This window comes from Scardinius erythrophthalmus, assembly GCF_964197995.2.
Source record: "Scardinius erythrophthalmus genome assembly, chromosome: 1".
Lineage (NCBI taxonomy): Eukaryota > Metazoa > Chordata > Actinopteri > Cypriniformes > Leuciscidae > Scardinius > Scardinius erythrophthalmus.
In genome coordinates this window covers 69,830,579-69,852,186 of record NC_138221.1, presented here as the reverse complement: position 1 = coordinate 69,852,186, position 21,608 = coordinate 69,830,579, and the positions used below count along the sequence as shown (strand labels likewise).

At 36.9% G+C, this 21,608-nt stretch overlaps 1 pseudogene across 1 annotated transcript in view; it reads right to left on the bottom strand.

Moving 5' to 3' along the window:
* The window catches only part of LOC308688297 (NACHT, LRR and PYD domains-containing protein 3-like), a 49,457-nt pseudogene that overhangs the window by 12,971 nt on the left and 14,878 nt on the right, over positions 1-21,608 (bottom strand). The window contains exons 3-9 of the transcript XR_014032277.1: positions 18,031-20,037; positions 9,819-9,989; positions 9,171-9,344; positions 7,293-7,463; positions 4,022-4,195; positions 2,097-2,258; positions 118-291 (exon numbers count right to left, since the gene is read on the bottom strand). The product of XR_014032277.1 is annotated as an NACHT, LRR and PYD domains-containing protein 3-like (transcript). The remainder of the gene's footprint in view (positions 1-117; positions 292-2,096; positions 2,259-4,021; positions 4,196-7,292; positions 7,464-9,170; positions 9,345-9,818; positions 9,990-18,030; positions 20,038-21,608) is intronic.

Here is a 21,608-nt window from a genome sequence, read left to right as displayed (position 1 = left end):
ATTCATTTACTTTAATTTTGGGATGCAGTGAGAAATAATTCTGGAATAAGAATAATTTCACAATAAGTTTGCCAGGATATGTCCTTGTGTGGTTATTTTTCACAGACCCTCAAATACCTCAGTATGTTGAGTAGACAGTTTAGACTCTTCAGTCCAGCACAGAGCAGATTCACTCCTGAATCCTGCAGGTCATTCTTACTCAGGTCCAGCTCTCTCAGAGAGGAGTTTGATGACTGTAGAACTGAAGACACAATTTCACAGCACTGATCGGTGAGCTTACAGCGTGCCAACCTAAACAGGGGACAAATAAGAAACAAATCATTACAAAAACAATAGTATTAATACAGACTGGTGTTTTAGAGCACTGTATGCATTGTCTGATGTTTTTGAGAAAGGTCTGCAAAGAACATGAATGTAAAGGCCCCGATATACTTCAATGGAAATCGTTCTCTTAAAAAAATATTTATTTAAATCAATAAAAATTTAAGTCACCACTACTTTTTTCTTAGTTCTCTTTCACACATACATAGAAATACATCAACAGTGAACCTGTGCAAATACGTCAGTTGGTAGTAACAGGGTTTCAGCAACAGTAGATTCACATGTCCACATTAACTCTAAAATTTGGAATGCGGTGAGAAATAATCCTGGAAGAATTTACCTCAGAAAAAGAGCAAAACTGTGGTGTCCGTTTCATTATGAGGGACTTGATACGTTTGAGGATATCATTTATGATGAGCAAGTTATTTATTTTTACATTAGAAAATATGCTATTTTTTTTTTACATAAACATGCACCATAAAAAAGAAAAGGGTAGTTGTTGCTTTAAGGAGGTATTTCTAACTGATTCTACCTATACATTGTAATTTTGTTGTTGTAACCTAATTCAATCAGGTTTATTTAACATAAAACAAGGGAATGCTGTTTTAACTAATGTAACTGAGTTACATTGACCCAATATACAATTTCCAATAAAGTTCAGGATGGGCACATTCGACACATGTGCACTATGACTGCACCAGACCTATAGAGGGCAGTATAGTCATGACTCGTTTCTGCAACAGGAAATCTGCTCTGAATGACAAAGAAGGAAAAAAGGTTTTGTTTGCTTTTCTTTGGAGTATTTGGCATTTGGAGTATAGATTGATGTGAAAAAAATAAAGCATTTCAGAATAAGTTTGCCACGATATGTCCCTCAAGTGACTTGACTTGACCTGCTCCTTGTAATCAGCAGATTTTGCTTCAATGAGAAATTGTGATTTGGGGTTATTATACACATTATGTTGCATCAAAGTGAAAATCACAACTGACATTATACAACAAACATACACTCAAAAAAAATTGTTTTGCCTCTTGTTCAGTTTAATTAAAATGAGCTAAAGTAAAACAATTTAACTTAAAGCATTGTAAGCCTAAATAGATCGTAGAGCCATTGCCGCCAACTTGGAAAAATATTTATTATTATTAATTATTAATATGATTAAAATATTTATTTATTTATAAAAATGTTTGCAACCTTATGCTGCCTGTAGTGTTTTAGGTTATTTTTTCGACATCAATCTACACTATATAATGACCAAAAAATTAAAAATAAAAAATAAACAGATTTGTGATACTGAAATATTTACTTTGCTTAAGTACACAGAGCCTTAACTAAGTACTTATTTAAAGCACCTAATCTGGTGCAGATTACAGTTTAAAGTCTTTTTGGGTATGATGTGGATTTTCTCCCATTCTTCTTTGCAGGTCCTCTCATGCTCTGTGAGGTTGGATGGGGACCGTCTCAGGCCACAGACAAGGGACACCCTGGACAGATGGCCAGTCCACCACAGGGCTCACACACAGACACATATATTCACACCTATGGGCAATTTACTGTCTCCAATTCACTTACTGTATTGTGGGGGAAAACCGGAGTGCAAGAAGGAAACCCACACCAACACAGAGAGAAAATGCAAACTCCAAACAGAAAGGCATTTAATTACATATGCATAATGGCATTTGGAGTATAGATTGATGTGAAAAAATAAAGCATTTCAGAATAAGTTTGCCAGGATATGTCCTTGTGTGGTTATTTTTCACAGACCCCCAAATACCTCAGTATGTTGAGTTGTTTAGTTCCAGTACAGAGCAGCTTCACTCCTGAATCCTGCAGGTCATTCTTACTAAGGTCCAGCTCTCTCAGGGACGAGTTTGATGACTGTAGAACTGAAGACACAATTTCACAGCACTGATTGGTGAGCTTACAGTGTGCCAACCTAAACAGGGGAGAAATAAGAAACAAATCATTACAAAAACAATATTAATACAGACTGGTGTTTTAGAGCACTGTATGCATTGTCTGATGTTTTTGAGAAAGGTCTGCAAAGAACATGAATGTAAAGACCCCGATATACTTCAATGGAAATCGTTCTCTTAAAAAAATGTTTTTATTTAAATCAATAATTTCAGTCACCACTACTTTTTTCTTAGTTCTCTTTTACACATACATAGAAATACATCAACAGTGAACCTGTGCAAATACGTCAGTTGGTAGTAACAGGGTTTATACAACAGTAGATTCACATGTCCACATTAACTCTAAAATTTGGAATGCGGTGAGAAATAATCCTGGAAGAATTTACCTCAGAAAAAAAACTGTGGTTTCCGTTTCATTATGAGGGACTTGACACATTTGAGGATATCATTTATGATGAGTTATTTATTTTTACATTAGAAAATATGCTTTTTTTTTTTTTACATAAACATGAAAGTGCAGTTGTTGCTTTAAGGAGGTATTTCTAACTGATTCTACCAATAAATTCTAATTTTGTTGTTGTAACCTAATTCAATCAAGTTTATTTAACAAAACAAAGGAATGCTGTTTTAACTTAACTGAGTTACATTGACCCAATATACAATTTCCAATAAAGTTCAGGATGTGCACATTCGACACATGTGCACTATGACTGCACCAGACCTATAGAGGGCAGTATAGTCATGACTCGTTTCTGCAACAGGAAATCTGCTCTGAATGACAAAGAAGGAAAAAAGGTTTTGTTTGCTTTTATTTGGAGTATTTGGCATTTGGAGTATAGATTGATGTGAAAAAATAAAGCATTTCAGAATAAGTTTGCCACGATATGTCCCTCAAGTGACTTGACTTGACTTTGCCTGCTCCTTGTAATCAGCAGATTTTGCTTCAATGAGAAATTGTGATTTGGGGTTATTATACACATTATGTTGCATCAAAGTGAAAATCACAACTGACATTATACAACAAACATACACTCAAAAAAATTTTTTTTGCCTCTTGTTCAGTTTAATTAATTAAAATGAGCTAAAGTAAAACAATTTAACTTAAAGCATTGTAAGCCTAAATAGATCGTAGAGCCATTGCCGCCAACTTGGAAAAATATTTATTATTATTAATATGATTAAAATATTTATTTATAAAAATGTTTGCAACCTTATGCTGCCTGTAGTGTTTTAGGTTATTTTTTTCGACATCAATCTACACTATATAATGACCAAAAAAAAAAATTTAAAAATAAACAGATTTGTGATACTGAAATATTTACTTTGCTTAAGTACACAGAGCCTTAACTCAGTACTTGTTTAAAGCACCTAATCTGGTGCAGATTACAGTCTTTTTGGGTATGATGTGTATTTTCTCCCATTCTTTTTTGCAGGTCCTCTCATGCTCTGTGAGGTTGGATGGGGACCGTCTAAGGCCACAGACAAGTGACACCCTGGAGAGATGGCCAGTCCACCACAGGGCTCACACACAGACACATATATTCACACCTATGGGCAATTTACTGTCTCCAATTCACTTATTGTATTGTGGGGGAAAACCGGAGTGCAAGAAGGAAACCCACACCAACACAGAGAGAAAATGCAAACTCCAAACAGAAAGGCATTTAATTACATATGCATAATGGCATTTGGAGTATAGATTGATGTGAAAAAATAAAGCATTTCAGAATAAGTTTGCCAGGATATGTCCTTGTGTGGTTATTTTTCACAGACCCTCAAATACCTCAGTATGCTGAGTTGACAGTTTAGACTCTTCAGTCCAGCACAGAGCAGATTCACTCCTGAATCCTGCAGATCATTGTTACTCAGGTCCAGCTCTCTCAGGGAGGAGTTTGATGACTGTAGAACTGAAGACACAATTTCACAGCACTGATTGGTGAGCTTACAGCGTGCCAACCTAAACAGGGGACAAATGAGAAACAAATCATTCAAAAAAGGTGTGTGACTGTTCAAGTCTCTCTTTTGAGATCAGTGTGCTCAATGTGCCTTTTTGTCCTTTGTTATGTATATTTGGATTGTGCTGTTCCAAAAAAAAAAAAAAGCCATTCTTTTAATCTCCCATTCAACTGATAGGGCTATTAAGGCCTTATTTCAGGGTCTTACATTTTTTGTTTTCACAAACCACACACAAACGTCATTTTCTGAAAACTACACACTTTTACAAACATGCTGCTCACATTTTATTGTAGCAGAGTTTGTGCTGAATACAGTGTAATCAGACTTTAGCCATGAAAATGTTATAAGTAACAGAAATAAGCACAAATGTCAGGGCATGTCAAAACACATCCAGGGCCCAGAGAGTTAAAATTACTCATATCTTAAAATAAGACTTTAATCATATTACCCACCAATAATCGTGTTAAATAATTGTGATTTCAATATTGACCAAAATATTCAGGATTATGATTTTTGCCATAGTCAAGCAGCCCTAATATATATATGTACAGGTGCGTCTCAAAAAATGTGAAAAAGTGCAATATTTTTCATCAGTTTTTTAAGAAAGTGAAAATGTAATATATTCTAGACTAATAGCATGTAAACCAAAATGTTTCAAACCTTTGTTTATGTAAATGTCAATAACTACAGACTACAGCTCAAAAAATAAAATAAAAACCCTTTTATCTCAAAATATTAAAATATTAAATTTCAAATGTGATTAAATTACCATTCATACAGTATAAATACAGGGTATCTCAATGTCTAGTTCAGTACTCTCAATCACAGTCATGGGATCACACCACTCACTCATAAGCTGAAAGCTGCTATCAAAACAACCTGGGCTTCAATAATGCCTCAGCAGTGCCACAGACTGATCGCATTTGTTTGTGGTCAAAATAAACGATGCACAGCAGGAAATGTGGAAGGAAGTGCTTTTGAGTACCAACATTTTTGGCATGTTTGGGGACACGGACACATTTAATTACTGAAGTAGGATTTTCTCCATCTCTGGAAAGATATTAATCATGATAATAAGTGTGTTCATTTTTTATTAGTTGTTAAATGTCTTTCTAGTTGGCTTTTTTCTAGGGCCCTATGATTTCTGCAATAAAGAAAACGCAGACAGAATGGTGGAACTATTCATAAAAATGGAATTTACTGTATAATGCGAAATTTCACAGAATTTGTAAAATTTTTGATGAATAAATAAAAAGCAGGTCAGTATACTTAAATCAAATCATGATATAGACTAGTGTCTGTGAATATTAAAATGCAAAAAGACCTGCACAGAATCCTGCATGTTCTGCGTGTCTCTGTGTGAATGAACGACAGAAGTTTTATTTACCACACACACACACACACGCTGAAGCACATGTGGTGCTTGCGGTGTTTTCAGCTTTTGCCGTCTCTCTATATGAGGACATGAATGCATGAACTTCATCTCCAGAGCCGCTCAGAGTCACTTCATGAGCATTTTACCGTTTCATTTGAGAAAAACTATCGTCATATCATAAACACACAGAAACAACCAGTCAAAATAAAAGTTTGGTTTAACTTGACAGAAATATATTACATTCACTTGTCTAAGATGACAACAGAGACTTTTGACCCAAACCAAGCTGTTTTTGGGCCACTTGTGGATGCAAACAGCAAATCGCAGGCTTAACCAGGGAGAAAGAAGCAGGCATACATCATTATCTACTATGTTATCTACTATTTCGGGAGAAAAGAAGATAGTGAGTGAGCAGTCAGGAGGAAAGTGATGATGACAGCTTGTAGGATAAGTGTGCCATAGGATAAGTGTAGGATCTATCATTTTTATTTTTCTATCTATCTGTTATTTTTCTTTTTTTGTAATTCCTATGTATGTCTGTACTTCCCTTCTGCACTGGAAGCTCCTGTCACCAAGACAATTCCTTGCGTGTGTAAACATACTTGGCAATAAAGCTCTTTCTGATTCTGATTCTAAAGAGATATATAAATTAACGTGACGTGATATGTGATTCTAAAGAGATATATAAATTAACGTGACGTGATATGACTTTACTGGAGTGCCGAACTGCAAAGCTTGTGCAAACATCCACATCACTGTGACCAAATGCTTTAACTACAGTTGCACTGCTGTCATTTTTGTTGTATGATTATTTTGTTATTGAGAGGAAAGTAAGCAGCACATATTTACATATTCATCTAAACACCACTCTCAGCAGTGTGGGCAGCGCCAGGATGTTGGCTAACAGTATTGCTGGACATGTATTTCAAACTTCTTTTTACCCCTAAATGAAGAACGGAAAAGAACTTTGCTGTGACTCGTGAGTATTTCAGGGGCTTAAAGGATTAGATCATGTTTTGATGCTCACAGCTATCTTGAATAAAGGTAATGATTACAACTTGTGGATGAAATAATGATGGATCATCGATAATGGCCACATTATCACTCTGTTTTCATCTTATTCATTCATTTTCATTAGCTTATGATCATAAATCTTTCATAAATCAGCATACTGTAACTAACTACAGGTGAAGGAAAATATCTATACACAGGACAATACATACAATTGTCTGCTTGTTATAATTATATGAGTTGAATATGTACATACATTATTATTACTCTTGTCTTCATCCGCCTCTTACCCTCATTCCTTCACTTAACTCTTGCTTCACTTTTTTCATTCAAAATGGCAAAAGGTCATCTTTGTCCTTTAACTGTGCTAAAGCTCTGATTTCTAAGTGAACAATTCGACAACTACTGTTTACAGCTGTGAGGAGTGGGTATTACTATTGGTGTAAAGAGCTTGGCATTTTGAAATAAGTTGCTTTCCAAAGAGACTAAAGAGATTTTATAGTAATTTTAAATGTTGTACTTCATGTAGAGAACTGTGTGGTTTTTTATATGATATACAACTGAAAACTGAGTGTAAAGCAGGAAATGTAGTGCCAATTTTGCAGCCTTGGTTTAAGGATTTGGTACATTAGAGTTTTTAAGTATTAGTAATTGTTCCAATTAAATATATCAACAATTGAGAAACTGTAATTAATAAATGTGAAACACAAACCTCAGTACATTGAGTTGACAGTGTGAACTCTTCAGTCCAATACAGAGCAGCTTCACTGAATCCTGCAGGTCATTGTTACTCAGGTCCAGCTCTCTCAGGGGGGAGTTTGATGATTGTAGAGCTGAAGACACAATTTCACAGTCCTGATCTGTGAGATTACAGTCTGCCAAACTGAAAAAAAGGAGAACTAATTAAAAGGCATGCTGGTGCCAAGACCAACTTCAACATATAACATCACACTGGTTGTCTTTTCAGCAGGATGATCCAGCAATTCTTCTACAAGAGGTAAAAGGAAACTGTTAATTTTAGGGGTGGAACGGATCACAGTTTATCCATGATCCGTACGGACCAGGCTCCACGGTTCGGCATGCATGTGATTTGTGGATTAACTGCTAAAATTTTACCATCATAGAGTAAGTTTATAATTTGAACGTGTTTTGTCTTGCCAGTTCACACATTCAACCAATTTTAAATGTGGAAGAAGAGGCGAAAATCGGGACTCGCGACTCGCACACGAAGTGTGCGCATGCAGAGAGAGAGAGAGAGAGAGGCGCGTTTCAGATAACGCTCGAACACCAAATTGATTCCTCTTACATGTTTCCTTGCCTTTGAACGGACAAAAAATGATGTCAAAATACCCGTCTAAATACCTGTCTCTGCAAGTATTCTGTCGGTTATGTCACAAGTGAACAGTCTAGAAAGAAACCAGCTGTTTTTCAGTTTTTTTCAGTCCATGCATTCGGTCTTAAAGGAATAGCACACACCTAATATTCCTACAGTTGTCTGTGTCATTAATGCTAATAAACTTTTACATTTGAACGAAATTGTCAATGTCAAAACACACTCACTCACTCTCTCACACATACTCCCTCACTCTCTCTCACACACTCTATCTCTCTCTCTCTCTCTCTCTCTCACACACACACATTCACACTCTCTCATACACACACTCTTTTGAACACATATTGATTTGAGAAGAAAAAAGCTTTATTGCCGTGACCCCAGCAATCTTGCCGGACTAATTTCATCTTGACCAAAACTGGACCGGAGCTCGGCTCACAGGACGCTGTCGGGGGTAAGTCATGGTCAATGCACCACACTGCTTATGGGGAAGCTATAGAGATTCATGTCTAAAATCCTGAACTATCCCTTTAAGCCTTCATCCATCTGTAACATTGGTGTTGTATTTGACTCAGCTCTTTTTGCTCTCATATTTCTTCTGTTGTTAAAAACTCTTTTTTCCATTTTCGTAATATTGCACATCTTTGAACTTCTCTATCTGATGCTGACACCTTAATTCATGCATCAATCGATTACAGTATGTTCTCACATCGACCAGACATTCTGCTCACGTTACTGCTCTGCTCAACACTGGATACCCGTGGCATTACGTATTCACTTTAAGATATTACTTCTACCATTTAAGGCATTAAATGGTCTTGCACCTCCATATCCATCTGATCTACTTTACTCCTACCACCCTGCCCGGTGATTATTTAAATGGTGATGAGTGTACTGTTCTGATGCATTTTAAAAAGATGAATGATATATATTCTTCAATCTTTATAATGTGAATTACAGTATGATCACTTAGATCAGCTGAACTTTTTTTTTTTTTGTCCACTGTAGGTGGAAGATCATTTAGTGTTAATGCTCCTAAATTATGGAATTCACTACCCCTTACACTTCGTTATATCTCATCTATGGCTACCTTCAAGACTCAGCTAAAAAACATATCTGTTTAACACGTACTTTGGATAATGTGGCTATATGTATCCTAATGGGTTTGCAGTGTGGATGTGTAAATGTATTGTAATGTACAATGTACAGCGACCTTGAGCTACAGAAAGGCGCTATATACATAAAACTTCTAAGTACCTCAAAATGTTGAGTTGACAGTTTGGATTCTTCAGTCCAGCAGAGAGCAGATTCACTCCTGAATCCTGCAGGTCATTGTTACTCAGGTCCAGCTCTCTCAGGGGTGAGTTTGATGATTGTAGAACTGAAGTCACAACTTCACAGTGCTGATCAGTTAGATTACAGGCTGCTAATCTGAAGAAAAAAAAGGAGTACTCTGGTTATAACCCTCATGGAATAAAAATATATTTTCATACATGTATGACCAATATATTAACTACTTCAAATATATTGAAAAATATATGAAATAATATATTGCGTTAATAAACTACAATATAGTATATACAATATATAAACTATATTTACTATGTTACACTAATGTGTATTCACCTGAGTTACTTTCACTCAGTTGAGTTGTTTCTGCCACACAAAGTAATGAGTTGAGTTTGTGTGTAAAGTTAATTACTTAAGGGTGCAATGCTGAAAACATGTAAAGTCTAATTGGTCAAAACAAATTGTTGAGTTCAAAACTCTAGGTTTGATTTTTTTCAACCACCCCTATTCATCAACCAATCAGATTCATGCATTCAACAGCCCCCCGTAGTGTACATTTATATAAAGCAGACATTATTATTAACATTAATTAATGAATGAAAGTCAAACTCAAACCTCAGTTTGTTGAGTTGACAGTTTGGACTCTTCAGTCCAGCACAAAGTAGCTTCTGTCCTGAATCCTGCAGGTCATTGTTACTCAGGTCCAGCTCTCTCAGGGAGTTTGATGATTGTAGAACTGAAGCCACAAATTCACAGTGCTGATCAGTTAGATTACAGGCTGCTAATCTGAAAAAAAAGGAGTACTCTGGTTATAACCCTCATGGAATAAAAATATATTTTCATACATTTATGATCAATATATTAACTAGTTTAAATCTGTTAATCTGAAAAAAGAGAGGACTCTTGTTAAAAGGTTATGATCAGTCAAGAGCTTGTTAATAATTGAGAAGCTTTTGCATACTGGAGAGACGTTAGAGAGCGGGAAGGCCTGGTTTGCACTTTTTGCACTTTTATTTTACATTACATGCACTTACATGTTCTTACAGTCTACTTACTTTAGAAAGTACTGGGTAATATAAGGTAACTGCATGGGTTAAGGTTAGGTTTAGGGGTAGGTTCATGGTTAGTACCTAGTTAGTACCCAGTTATTGTAATTACTATTATAACATAATAATTAGTTTATGTAATAAGTACATAGTACAAGAGGAAAAGGACTCTAAAATAAAGTGCTACCAAGGCCTGAAAACGGATGCCGAGGTTGCTTTGATTCCGCTCGATATGCAAATAACATTGTTTTTTAGCTGTTTTAAAGAAACAAGGTATGATGTTGTTGTTGCTGAAGCACAGCCGTTTCATCAATTTTTACTCAAACTGTCTCATGCACCAGCTGTTAGATGTTGCGTGTGTACGGTAACCAGATTTCTCTTGGCGGCATACAAGATGGGATGTTTTCTGGGCCCTGTAGGTGTTCTGACATGCTCTGACATTTGTGCTTATTTCTGTTACTTGTGACATTTTCATGGCTAAAGTCTGATTACACTGTATTCAGCACAAACTCTGTTACAATAATATGTCAGCAGCATGTATGTAAACGTTTGTAGTTCTGAGATAATGACGTTTATGTGTTGTTTGTGAAAAAATGTGGTTTGTGCAGACAACTTCAGTGTTTCTGACGAGAGTTTTAGTGAAAGTGCAGAACGCAGTAAGTAAGTGATGGCTTAAAGGGGAGCCCTATTGACGATCTAAATAATAGTTTTGTTTTTCATGCTTCTAGAGGACCAGTGGTTACGTTCACACTGTAAGTGATAACTGCATTTAAATGTGGGAGTGAATCCGCTAAATTTGAGTCCTGTGAGACATGAAATTGCGATGATTGACATAGTAACCATAGCAACAATATGGCTTCTAATAATGTTATGATTTTTGTTACATTTACACTTTAGTCATGTTTACAAAACACCTTGCAGAATGTAACAGAACGTTATAGAAATAGTTATTTTTATTTATTTTTTTAATAAGAAGGATCATAAAAACATTGATTCTATTTAGTACTGCCCTGAAAAAGCTTTTTCACATAACAGATGTTCAATAGCCTAGTCCACAAGACAAAATACAAATACAAAATACAAGACAAATTACATAGGCTTGATTTTTAATATTGTGTGTCATTACCTGAATGATCCACAACTGTTTTTTTTGTTTGTTGTTTTTTGTAATGGTTGTTCATGAGTCCCTTGTTTGTCCCGAACAGTTAAACTGCCCAATGGTCTTTAGAAAAAAATCCCCCAGTTCCTGCACATTCTTTGCTTTTCCAGCACCTTCTGCATATTTGACTCCTTAATAGCAGTGACTATGATTGTGAGATCCATTTTTTCACACTGGTGACAACTGAGGGACTCGTACACAACTATTACAAACGCTGCAGACATTTAGTGATGCTCAAGAAGGAAGCATCCGTTAAGAGCCAGGGGGTTCAACTTTTGAACTTTAGCGTTCGTGTAAATTGTTCTTATTTTGTTTAAAAGTTAATTAATTAATTTAGTCCTGCCCTTCAGAGGCTAAATAAGATATTAGCATGTAAAAAAATAAGAAAATTTAAACATCACCATCAAATTTAAACATCACCTTGCTCAAAAGTTTGCCCCTAGCTCTTAATGCATCGTGTTGCATTCTTCAGCATTACCTTGCAGATTCTGAAAGATGTATAATAGGTAAACGTATGACTGCAGCTATACACTGCAATCATTTTGTAAGGGTTAAAATATTAATTTAAGAGCTCAGTGTTGAGACCTTTCACCGGAATTTGATTGAGAGTCGACCTGACCAATCATAATGCAGATATCCGCCATTTTTGTCCAACAAACAAACCAAACCAGTTAGTAGATTAGTGGACTTGAACTTGAAAAATGGTGTATTGATTTCTTTTTGCAGTTTTGATGTTCATTCATGTTTAATTTGTGCTATAACTAGAAGAGATTATCAGTTCACGTGCTGCTTGAACTGAGGCGCTACATATTAAAGTGTCAGTCATGTTTGAAAGACTTTTTTTCACACCAAAAGTAACCTGCTCTGTCTTGTCTGTTGGCGCATTGTCAGTGTCCTCTTTTCTCTGCAATATATTTTTCACTGTGTGAGAACATGATGTGTGGCGTGAGTGCGGAATGGCTTGTCGGACGTAGCAACAGTAACTAAGAGGGGCGGGTCTTTGTTAAAGGTCAATTTCAAATTATTTAAATCTTTGTGGACTCGGCCGGACTCGACTCGGACGTTAAGGACTCGGACTCAAGTCCGACTTGGTCCTCTTTAGACTCGGACTTGGACTCGATTGTTAAGGACTTGGATTTGACTCGGACTCGACAAAGGTGGAATCGGACCCAATAAATTAACTACAATATAATTAAATATATAGAATGCGAAAAACTGTACGTTCAGAGCAGTATGTCTGAATACATAGTATTTGAAAAACAGTCTGCGAAAAAGTTGCCGGATAACCTAAAACTTCTGGCAAGATACTGAAGTGCGCATACGCTGGACACTTTACTATCCCATGAGACCAAGGAAGAGGTTTTATGAATGGCAGTGAAGCGACGTAACTGACGCTTGTAGGTCATATAATAATGACAACATGGCGGATGTAGTACGTCCAGATTCCATTCATACTAAACACATTCATACTAGGGCTACACAATGTATCGATTCAGCATCGATATTGCGATGTGCGCATCCGCGATAGTCATGGATTGATGGATAGCCTTGGATTATTTGCTAAATTTAACCATCATAGAGTAAAAGTTTATAATGTACAAGTTTTTTTAAGTCGAGTCAGGCATCAAGCGCAAGAGGACTTGCGTGCCATTTTCTTTGCGCACACACAAAGCAACGCAGACAGCATGTGAACACCGAATTCAGTTCCCTTTCTCTTTTTTCCAAGCTTAAACGGACACGTGCACGTAAAATTAGGTTAAAATGTCTGTCTCTGCGAGTATCCTCGTAAACACAGTCGGTTGTGTGCTGTAAACAATTGAGAAAGAAAACAGATGCGTGTCATTTATATTAGGTCTGGGCATTCGTCTTAAAGGGACAGCAGCTTAATGTACCCGCAGCTGTTTGTGATACCAATGGTGATCAAACAACAAAAAAGAAAGAGAAAATGACTTTTGTAGCTTTAACAAAAATAAATTGTATTAATTACGGTAATCAATTATATTAGTTATATTTTATTTATACATTGAAGACTGTTATTCAATTTCTGTACCTGAATACTGTTAGATTTACCTGAAAAACAAAGCTCATTTCAATTGTATCTTTCTTCTATTGTATTTTTCTATGCTCATAAATGATTATTTTCTATGCAGATTCACTTCCCTACAAAATCACCCGTATTATTCTAGACTGATTAATTCTATTCAAATAGAGCTATTCAAATCAACTGGTGAAATTGTTTATTTATACATTGCAATATCGGAGAAAAACTAAATATCGCGATGTAAGTTTTTTCCAATATCGTGCAGCCCTAATTCATACCATATATAACATAGATTTTTAACGGTCATGAAGGATGTTCTAATTCAAATGTAGTGCCTACTCGACAGTACGCAATTGCGGATGCACCATGAGCGTTGTAAAGTTATTTCAGCGTTTAACGGGAAACATTTTAAATGGCAACAGAAAACTCGTCAATTGGAGTGAAGAAGAGACCTTTTCGTTATTAACTTTACTGTCCAAAAAGTCCATAGAGAAAAAAAACTTGATAGTACTTAGCAATATAATATGAGGATGTGCAATGCAAGAGCCTTCATGTAAACAGGTTGCATGCAGCATTCGTCCAATCAATGGGTCTCATTCATGAAACACGAGCAGAACGAATTTTTGTGTAAATCGTGTGTAAAGTGGTTTTGGTGTAAATTTTCGGATTCATTAAAATGTTCGTATTTTCCAAATGTTAGTTGGTACGAAAGAAATCTACACCTGCTCCCAGCCACGCATAAATAGTGCGTTTAACATCCGAACGTTTTGCTCATTGTTAAGCCTGCATTTTAATTCACCTTAATCGGGTACATATTTACACAGCATTTTGAAAAAATATTATATATAGTAATTACATACGGTTTTTCTTTTTACTTTTATTACGAGAGCCAGTAATAGCATCTGCAAATGGAACACAAGTCCGCATTTTTTTTATTTTTTTTTTACAAGTCCGCAAGTCACAAGTGTTGCAGTCAAGCTTCATGTTGAACCATTTTATTTTCACTTCTGGGACTGTTCAATTAACAGATGAAACTCCATTAACTGCATCTGTAATATGCTGCCAAGCATTTTTACCTAAAGCATTTAGGTAAAAGCATTATTACCTAAAAAATCATTTTTTTAAGACCTGATACGCCACTACGCTTGAAAATAAAATGTGGCGTTTTGAATGAACTTCTGATAATAAAACTTTAATTTCTGCATCTGAGGAATTTATCTTCTTCATTCGCTTTTGAGAAGACATGTTAAAAACCTTCGTTTGGTGTCATAATATGATGCCCATATATAGTTCTCAGTCGGTTTTAATGGGCGGGATTTATGGTAATTGCGAATGAGCGTGCACGCGCCTCCCATTTACGACTGATTGGAATTCATTAACACACACACATTTCACTATCAAATCTGACGTTTACAAAGTATTTGTGAATCATGAGAAGAATTTTCGGGAATGTCTCTTTACGCGCAAATCACTCACATATTTACTCGTATATTTACGAATGTTTCATGAATGAGACCCAATGAATCTAACACCGCAAATACGCAAATAAGAACGTTAACCAAGGGTTTAGGAGTGTACAGCATGAAACATCAGTTTATAAATACCAAGGATTAATTGTTAACCCCGGGTAAATTATGATCAGTGTAAAGGTTTACAATGACCTCGGGTATATTTCAAGTGTGAAAAGCCCTCTAGTATGTCAATAAAACAGATAGTTCTGGACCTTGATTCTGAATGGTTGAGCCGTGTTCTAAGCCGTAGTAAATTACTCTACAAGGACTCAAGCCATCCAAGTCACATAACATTGTTTTATGCTCTTATCACGGTTACAGTACCATAGCATTAAGGCCCGGACTAGTAGGCTCAGAGACAGTTTCTGCTCAATCCTGTTCCTGGAGTACCCACAGCACTGCACATTTTCAAATTCAACTCATCAGCTAGTTAGTAACGACTCCAAGACCTCAAAAATGTGTGTTAGATAAGAGAGACATTAAAAATGTACAGTGCTGGTATTGAAAATCACTGACCTAAATCAAGATATTTCTTATTTTAATACATCATCATCGCAACTATGGAAGGCATTTTCTGCCAAATTTAAATAAATAAATTAAATGATTAAAATGAAAATGAAAACCAGATTAATGATTTCATTACAGAAAACTGTACGCAAAATATGTGACAAAATTGAGAATTAAAATTAAATGATTTAATTTTCACACCCGGCATTCAAACAGATTTTTTATTAAGATTATATAGGACTGACCTGAAGGAAAATGCTATATCTAGCCTAGTGTAAATGCAGGTACACTCACTTTCTCGCTTTTTCTTTTTTTTTCTTTTGGCTTTTAGTGATTTTACTTCATGAAAGTTGCATATATAGATACATATTTTTCAGGTTTAATTTGTATTGCGTGGTAACCGTTTTATAAAAGCAATAAGGTACTCTAGGCTAGTGCTGTATCTGAAAAAGTCACGGCTGAAGGGCGTTGTTAGGCACGATGCAAATATGAAACATTGGCTGAAGTCCTCGGTTAAAGCTAGCGGGTATTAATGTCTATATCTAGCTATAATTGTTGTAGAAATTGTGTTACTAAGACTTTTGTACACCCAAATAGTTGAACTTCCAAAACAGCCTAAGACATGAATGAACTTCATCGCAACTGAAGATGCCCGTGACTCAGGCCGAGGAACTGCAGTGTGCCGAGGGTTTGACGTATGCTGGTCCGGCTGGTTGTTTCCACTATGCTGCGGCAGCTTCCCGCAAAAGCTCACTAACAGATTTCGCCATATCTCATCGTCTCGATTACAATATAATCACATTTAAATAATTTCGTTTCACACATTCACTCATGCACACGGAACGTCGACGATTCCGCTTTACAAAAGGCGTGTCTCTAGCGCCGTTACTTGAATAAGCCACACCCACTCATTAACATAGAATTTGCATGCAGGTTGTGGTTGAAAATGAAAGCTGTGAAATAAAAGAGGAATTAAAATGACAACTAAAATTTACATTTGAATTTGAATTGTGTCACTATTATTGCGTGAGCATTAATAAAGAGCTTTGTAAAAACTGGATTTGTAGTTTCTTTTTCACGTTTGACTTTTCATTTTAATATTGGCAGTCTTGCCTCGAGACTGTGGTGAAAATGAAATGTGAAATCACTAGGGCTGTCACTTTTGAGAAAAATCAAATTCGAACGGATATCGAATATCAAGCAATGTATTCGAATATATTCGAATATCTACGAGTAGGCTAAAATGTAAAATGAAGTTAACGAACAACCTCGATCCATCAGGAAACGCCACATGGTCGCTGAATTTCACTGCGCTTCATGAAGAGTTTTTCTTTTGCGTGAAAAAGCCGTTCGTCGGAGATGTTAAAAGATAGCGGAGTGCAATCATGATTATTAGGCTACCGGTATAATAATCCTCATGGCGCCGGGTCTGAGTGAGTAATTTACTCTCTTACCTTTTTAATGACACTTTAAGACCAGCCGCTGCGACAGAGACGCGATCTGACATGCGTCGCATTTTCTCACATCTCTACGTTCATTTAAGACTTTATTTAAATAATTTAAAACTGCTCTTATGAGGACACTCGACAAAACGGACATTTGGCATAATTTGTGTGTTGTGGTTTGTTCAAGCCCGAAAGAGAACTCGATACTGTCACGCGTCTTTTCTGTGGGTCGTGTGTGTGTGTGTGTGTGTGTAATAGGCAGGAATTACAGCGCGGTCTCTTTAGTCTTGTCGTTATCTTCCATTTTCAAAACAAGCTGGCTATTGGCTATTATTCGCATGTTTTGGTCATAGGCCTACGCTACAATAGGTTTAGAGCGGCCGCTACTGGATGAGATGGCAAACAATAAAATAAAAAGCAAACCGGTCTAATAATAGACTGTAAAAGATGCGCAAAACATGGCACTTTAAAAACCGGATAATTTATTTATAGTTCGATTTCGGATATTTCACGTCATGTTCGAATGCATATTCGAATATCGAATAAAAAGTGACAGCCCTAGAAATCACCAATTGCATTTTATTTTTCAATTTGACAGGGATGATGCACTGTCACCGTGAAAATGAAATCATTTCATTTTAATTCTCAATTTTGTCACATATTTTGCGTACAGTTTTCTGTAATGAAATCGTTAATTTGGTTTTAATTTTAATCATTTAATTTATTTATTTAAATTTGGCAGAAAATGCCTTCCATACGCAACTAGATATAAGAGGTAGCCTAATTTTAAAAGTTTGATTTCTAGACCAGGAAAATGAATATATTTTTCTAAAAATACTTAATCCATATCCAGCAAATTATGAACAATGGAAAAGTCATGTAAATTCATTGGCTGAAAAGATATTCAGCTTTTAAAACTTCAGAAATGTAATTACTTGGATTTTGATTATAATTACAAATTAAAATAATTATTTTAAATATTTTAATCTGTAGATACTTCAAATTTATGTAAATAAAAAAGTAATTAAAGTGCATTTAGCTAAACTATTAGCCTACATGAGATGAAATATGTTCATATTTCAAATCAGTTGATATTATGTTCATATTTTCAGACTCACAGAGCTTTTCTGCAGTTCCTCAGAGCAGGTAACAGTCTCCTTCGACCCTCTTGTGATGATATGTTGTACTTTATAAGGTCAAACTCATCCATCACCTTTTCTGACATCAGGATCATGTTTGCCAAAGTTGAACATTGTGCAAGAGAAAGGTTTTGGTTACTTGTTCCAGATTGTAAAAATGCCTGCATTTCTTCAACAAGAGAACTATCCTTCATCTCAATCAAGCAGTGACACAGATTCATCCATCTTTCAGGGCTGACATTGTCTTCTGGACTTTCTGTGTTTTCGTGTTTTTTAAGGTTTTGGATTATTTTCTCTCTGCTCTTTGGGTTGTTCTCTGTGCGAATCAGCAGATCCTGTAAGAGCCTCTGATTGGACTTCAGTGAGATGCCATGAAGGAATCGAAGGAAAAGATCCAGGTGTCCATTTTTACTCTTCAAGGCTTTATTTACTGCTCCCTTCAGAAACACATCCAGAGAAACAGTCTTACTTGAGAGCAACTTGAAAGTTCTGGAAACATTCTTACACCAACTTCTGACCTTTCCAGATCGAGTTCTGGACTTTCCTGTCAGGAACATTTTCATAACTTCACTGTTCTTATGTAAATAGCAGAGAAACATATACAGTGCTGCAAAAAACTCCTGAAAGCTCAGATGTACAAAGCTGTAAACCTTCCTGTGATAAATCACAGATTCCTCCCTAAAGATCTCAGTGCAAATCCCAGAATACACTGAGGCGTCAGTGACGTCTATGCCGCTCTCAGTCAGGTCCTCCTTATAGAACATCACATTGCCCTTCATCAGCTGATTGAAAGCCAGTTCAGCAAGTTTCACAATCACTTCTCTGTTGGACTGCAGGAGATTCTCTGGATCTCTCTCTTCATACTTCTGGTTCCTCATGCTAGTCTGAATGAGGAGGAAGTGTATGTACATTTCAGTCAGAGTTTGAGGGATTTCTGCACTGAGATCTTGTTTCAGGATGTTTTGAAGCACAGTGGCTGAGATCCAGCAGAAGACGGGTATGTGGCACATGATGTGGAGGCTTTTTGCTCTTCTGATGTGTGAGATGATTCTGCTGGCTTGATCCACATCACTGATTCTCTTCCTGAAATATTCCTCCTTCTGAGGGTCATTGAATCCCTGAATTTCTGTCACACGGTTGATGTATTTGGAGGGGATCTGATTGGCTGCTGCTGGTCTGGTGGTGATCCAGATGAGAGCAGAGGGAAGCAGATCTCCTTTCATGAGGTTTGCCATCAACACACCCACTGATGAAGACTCAGTCACATCAGAAACTTTCTCACTGTCTGAAAACATCAGTGTAATTCTGCTCTCATCCAGACCATCAAAGATGAACACAACTGTACATTCATCATAAATCTTTGAATCCAGATCTTGAAGTTCAGGATGAAAGTCCAGCAGAAGTCTGTGAAGACTGTACCGATGATCTTTAATCAAGTTCAGCTCTCTAAATGGAAGCACAAACATGAAATCTACATCCTGATTGGCTTTTCCCTCGGCCCAGTCCAGAATGAACTTCTGCACAGAGACGGTTTTTCCGATTCCAGCGATGCCTTTAGTAAGAACAGTCTTGATTTTGTCCTTCTCTCTTCTCTTCTTCTCATATCCTAGTTCAGGTGAAGGATCAAAGATGTCATCGCAGTTGATTGGAGTGTCTTGGAGTGTCTTGTAACTTTTCTCCATCTGTAGCACCTCATGTTCTTCATTCACTCCTTCACTCTCTCCCTCTATGATGTACAGCTGTGTGTAAATCCTGTTCAGGAGGGTCTGATTCTCTTGTAGTTTGATTCCCTCAAATAAGCTCTCATACTTGTTCTTCATGCTGGTTTTGTGCTGGTCTTTGACTCTCTGCAGATCATCATGCACTGGCTGGTGAGAGTCGAGCTGCAGGGCTGCTTCTGTGTCATGATGACTGATGTGTTTCTGACAGGAGGAGGATGTGCTGGTCTGACAGGACACATCTCTGATCTGGTCAGCTCTCCCACCACTGAAAACACATTAAGATGAACAGAGACACAAAAACCTCTGTTAAAATAAATATACAAATCATACTACATGTAGAAACGGACTTCCTAATATCACACATGGAGATCCTCGCAAGTTCTCGCACAGATTTTATTTACCCATAAATCAGGCATTTGGGGGCAGATAATGACCTGCATAATTAAAAGTAATGAGACATCAATATTTCAGTAGTCAAAATGTACGAATAAAAGAGAAAGGTAGCTAAAATTCTTGACCAGATTTACCAGAAACCATTATTTTAAAATATCACAGAAACACTGACATGAAGAAAAAGCAGTGTTCATGTGAAATGATTACATGTAATTGATTTACTTAAAGGAGAACTTGGTAGCTTTTTTAACTTAATAAAACTGTCTAGAAATCATTTGGATGGTTAAACAACCTGTTCTGGTGAAATTAGTGACTTTCCCCGCTCCCCCCAGCGTTCCCAGGCGGAAAACCAACCTTGCAACTTGTTCACTACCGTCCCGGCAAGATAGAAATTGGAAGTCTCGTGAGAAGCGAAAGCGAGAACGAGAACGAGCGCGAAACACAAATTGCTTTACGGCAATTCGACATAAACACACACGCATGTATGATGTATTACCAGATTACCCACCTCGGTAGACATAGCTCCACACGATACAGTTGGCTTGCTCCGATCAAAACAAACGCACATGAGCAGCGGTAGAGAGGGGGAGGAGGCCGCCGCAAGTGAGTTTTTTACGACTGTGTTGTGAAATATACGCCCCACCACAGCTGTAGGGGGAGCTCGTGGGGAAAACATGCGACAACAAAAGGGAAAATCAGCGAAGAAGTGACTAGAGTTCGCTAGAGTTGCTGAGTTCGGCTTTAAATTGACAGTTCAGACAGGACCACTTGAGTCAAAAATAACAGACATTTGTCAAATATTCATATTTTATTGCATTATTGTTAAAGTTACATTTGGCGGTATGGCTCTGTTCTGAGTTACCCATCATTTTCATGAGCTCCATGAAAGCAAGTCAGGGAACAGCAGCAGCTTCTGGGGACATATCCCATTAACTGGGAAAGCAGCAAAAACAAATCCCCCATTGAGAACAGAGCATGCATCAATGACAACAGAATGACACTGATTAAGTTAAACAGAAGTTAAAGGAGGAGCTAGGGGAGGAGGTGGGTTGCAAGCATGCAGTGGAAGCAGCCAAGCAGGCACACTGAAAAATGACTTTAAATACGGCGCCCTGTTTGATAGGGACCAATTGAGTGCTTAGAAATCGGATCAGCTGTTAGGTCTGGATAGGTATCAGCTGATAGCTGAGCTTGACTACGCGGCCTGCCTGAACTGACGCTGAACGCTGTATTTCAGACAGGACCACTTGAGTCAAAAATAACAGACATTTGTCAAATATTCATATTTTATTGCATTATTGTTAAAGTTACATTTGGCGGTATGGCTCTGTTCTGAGTTACCCATCATTTTCATGAGCTCCATGAAAGCAAGTCAGGGAACAGCAGCAGCTTCTGGGGACATATCCCATTAACTGGGAAAGCAGCAAAAACAAATCCCCCCAA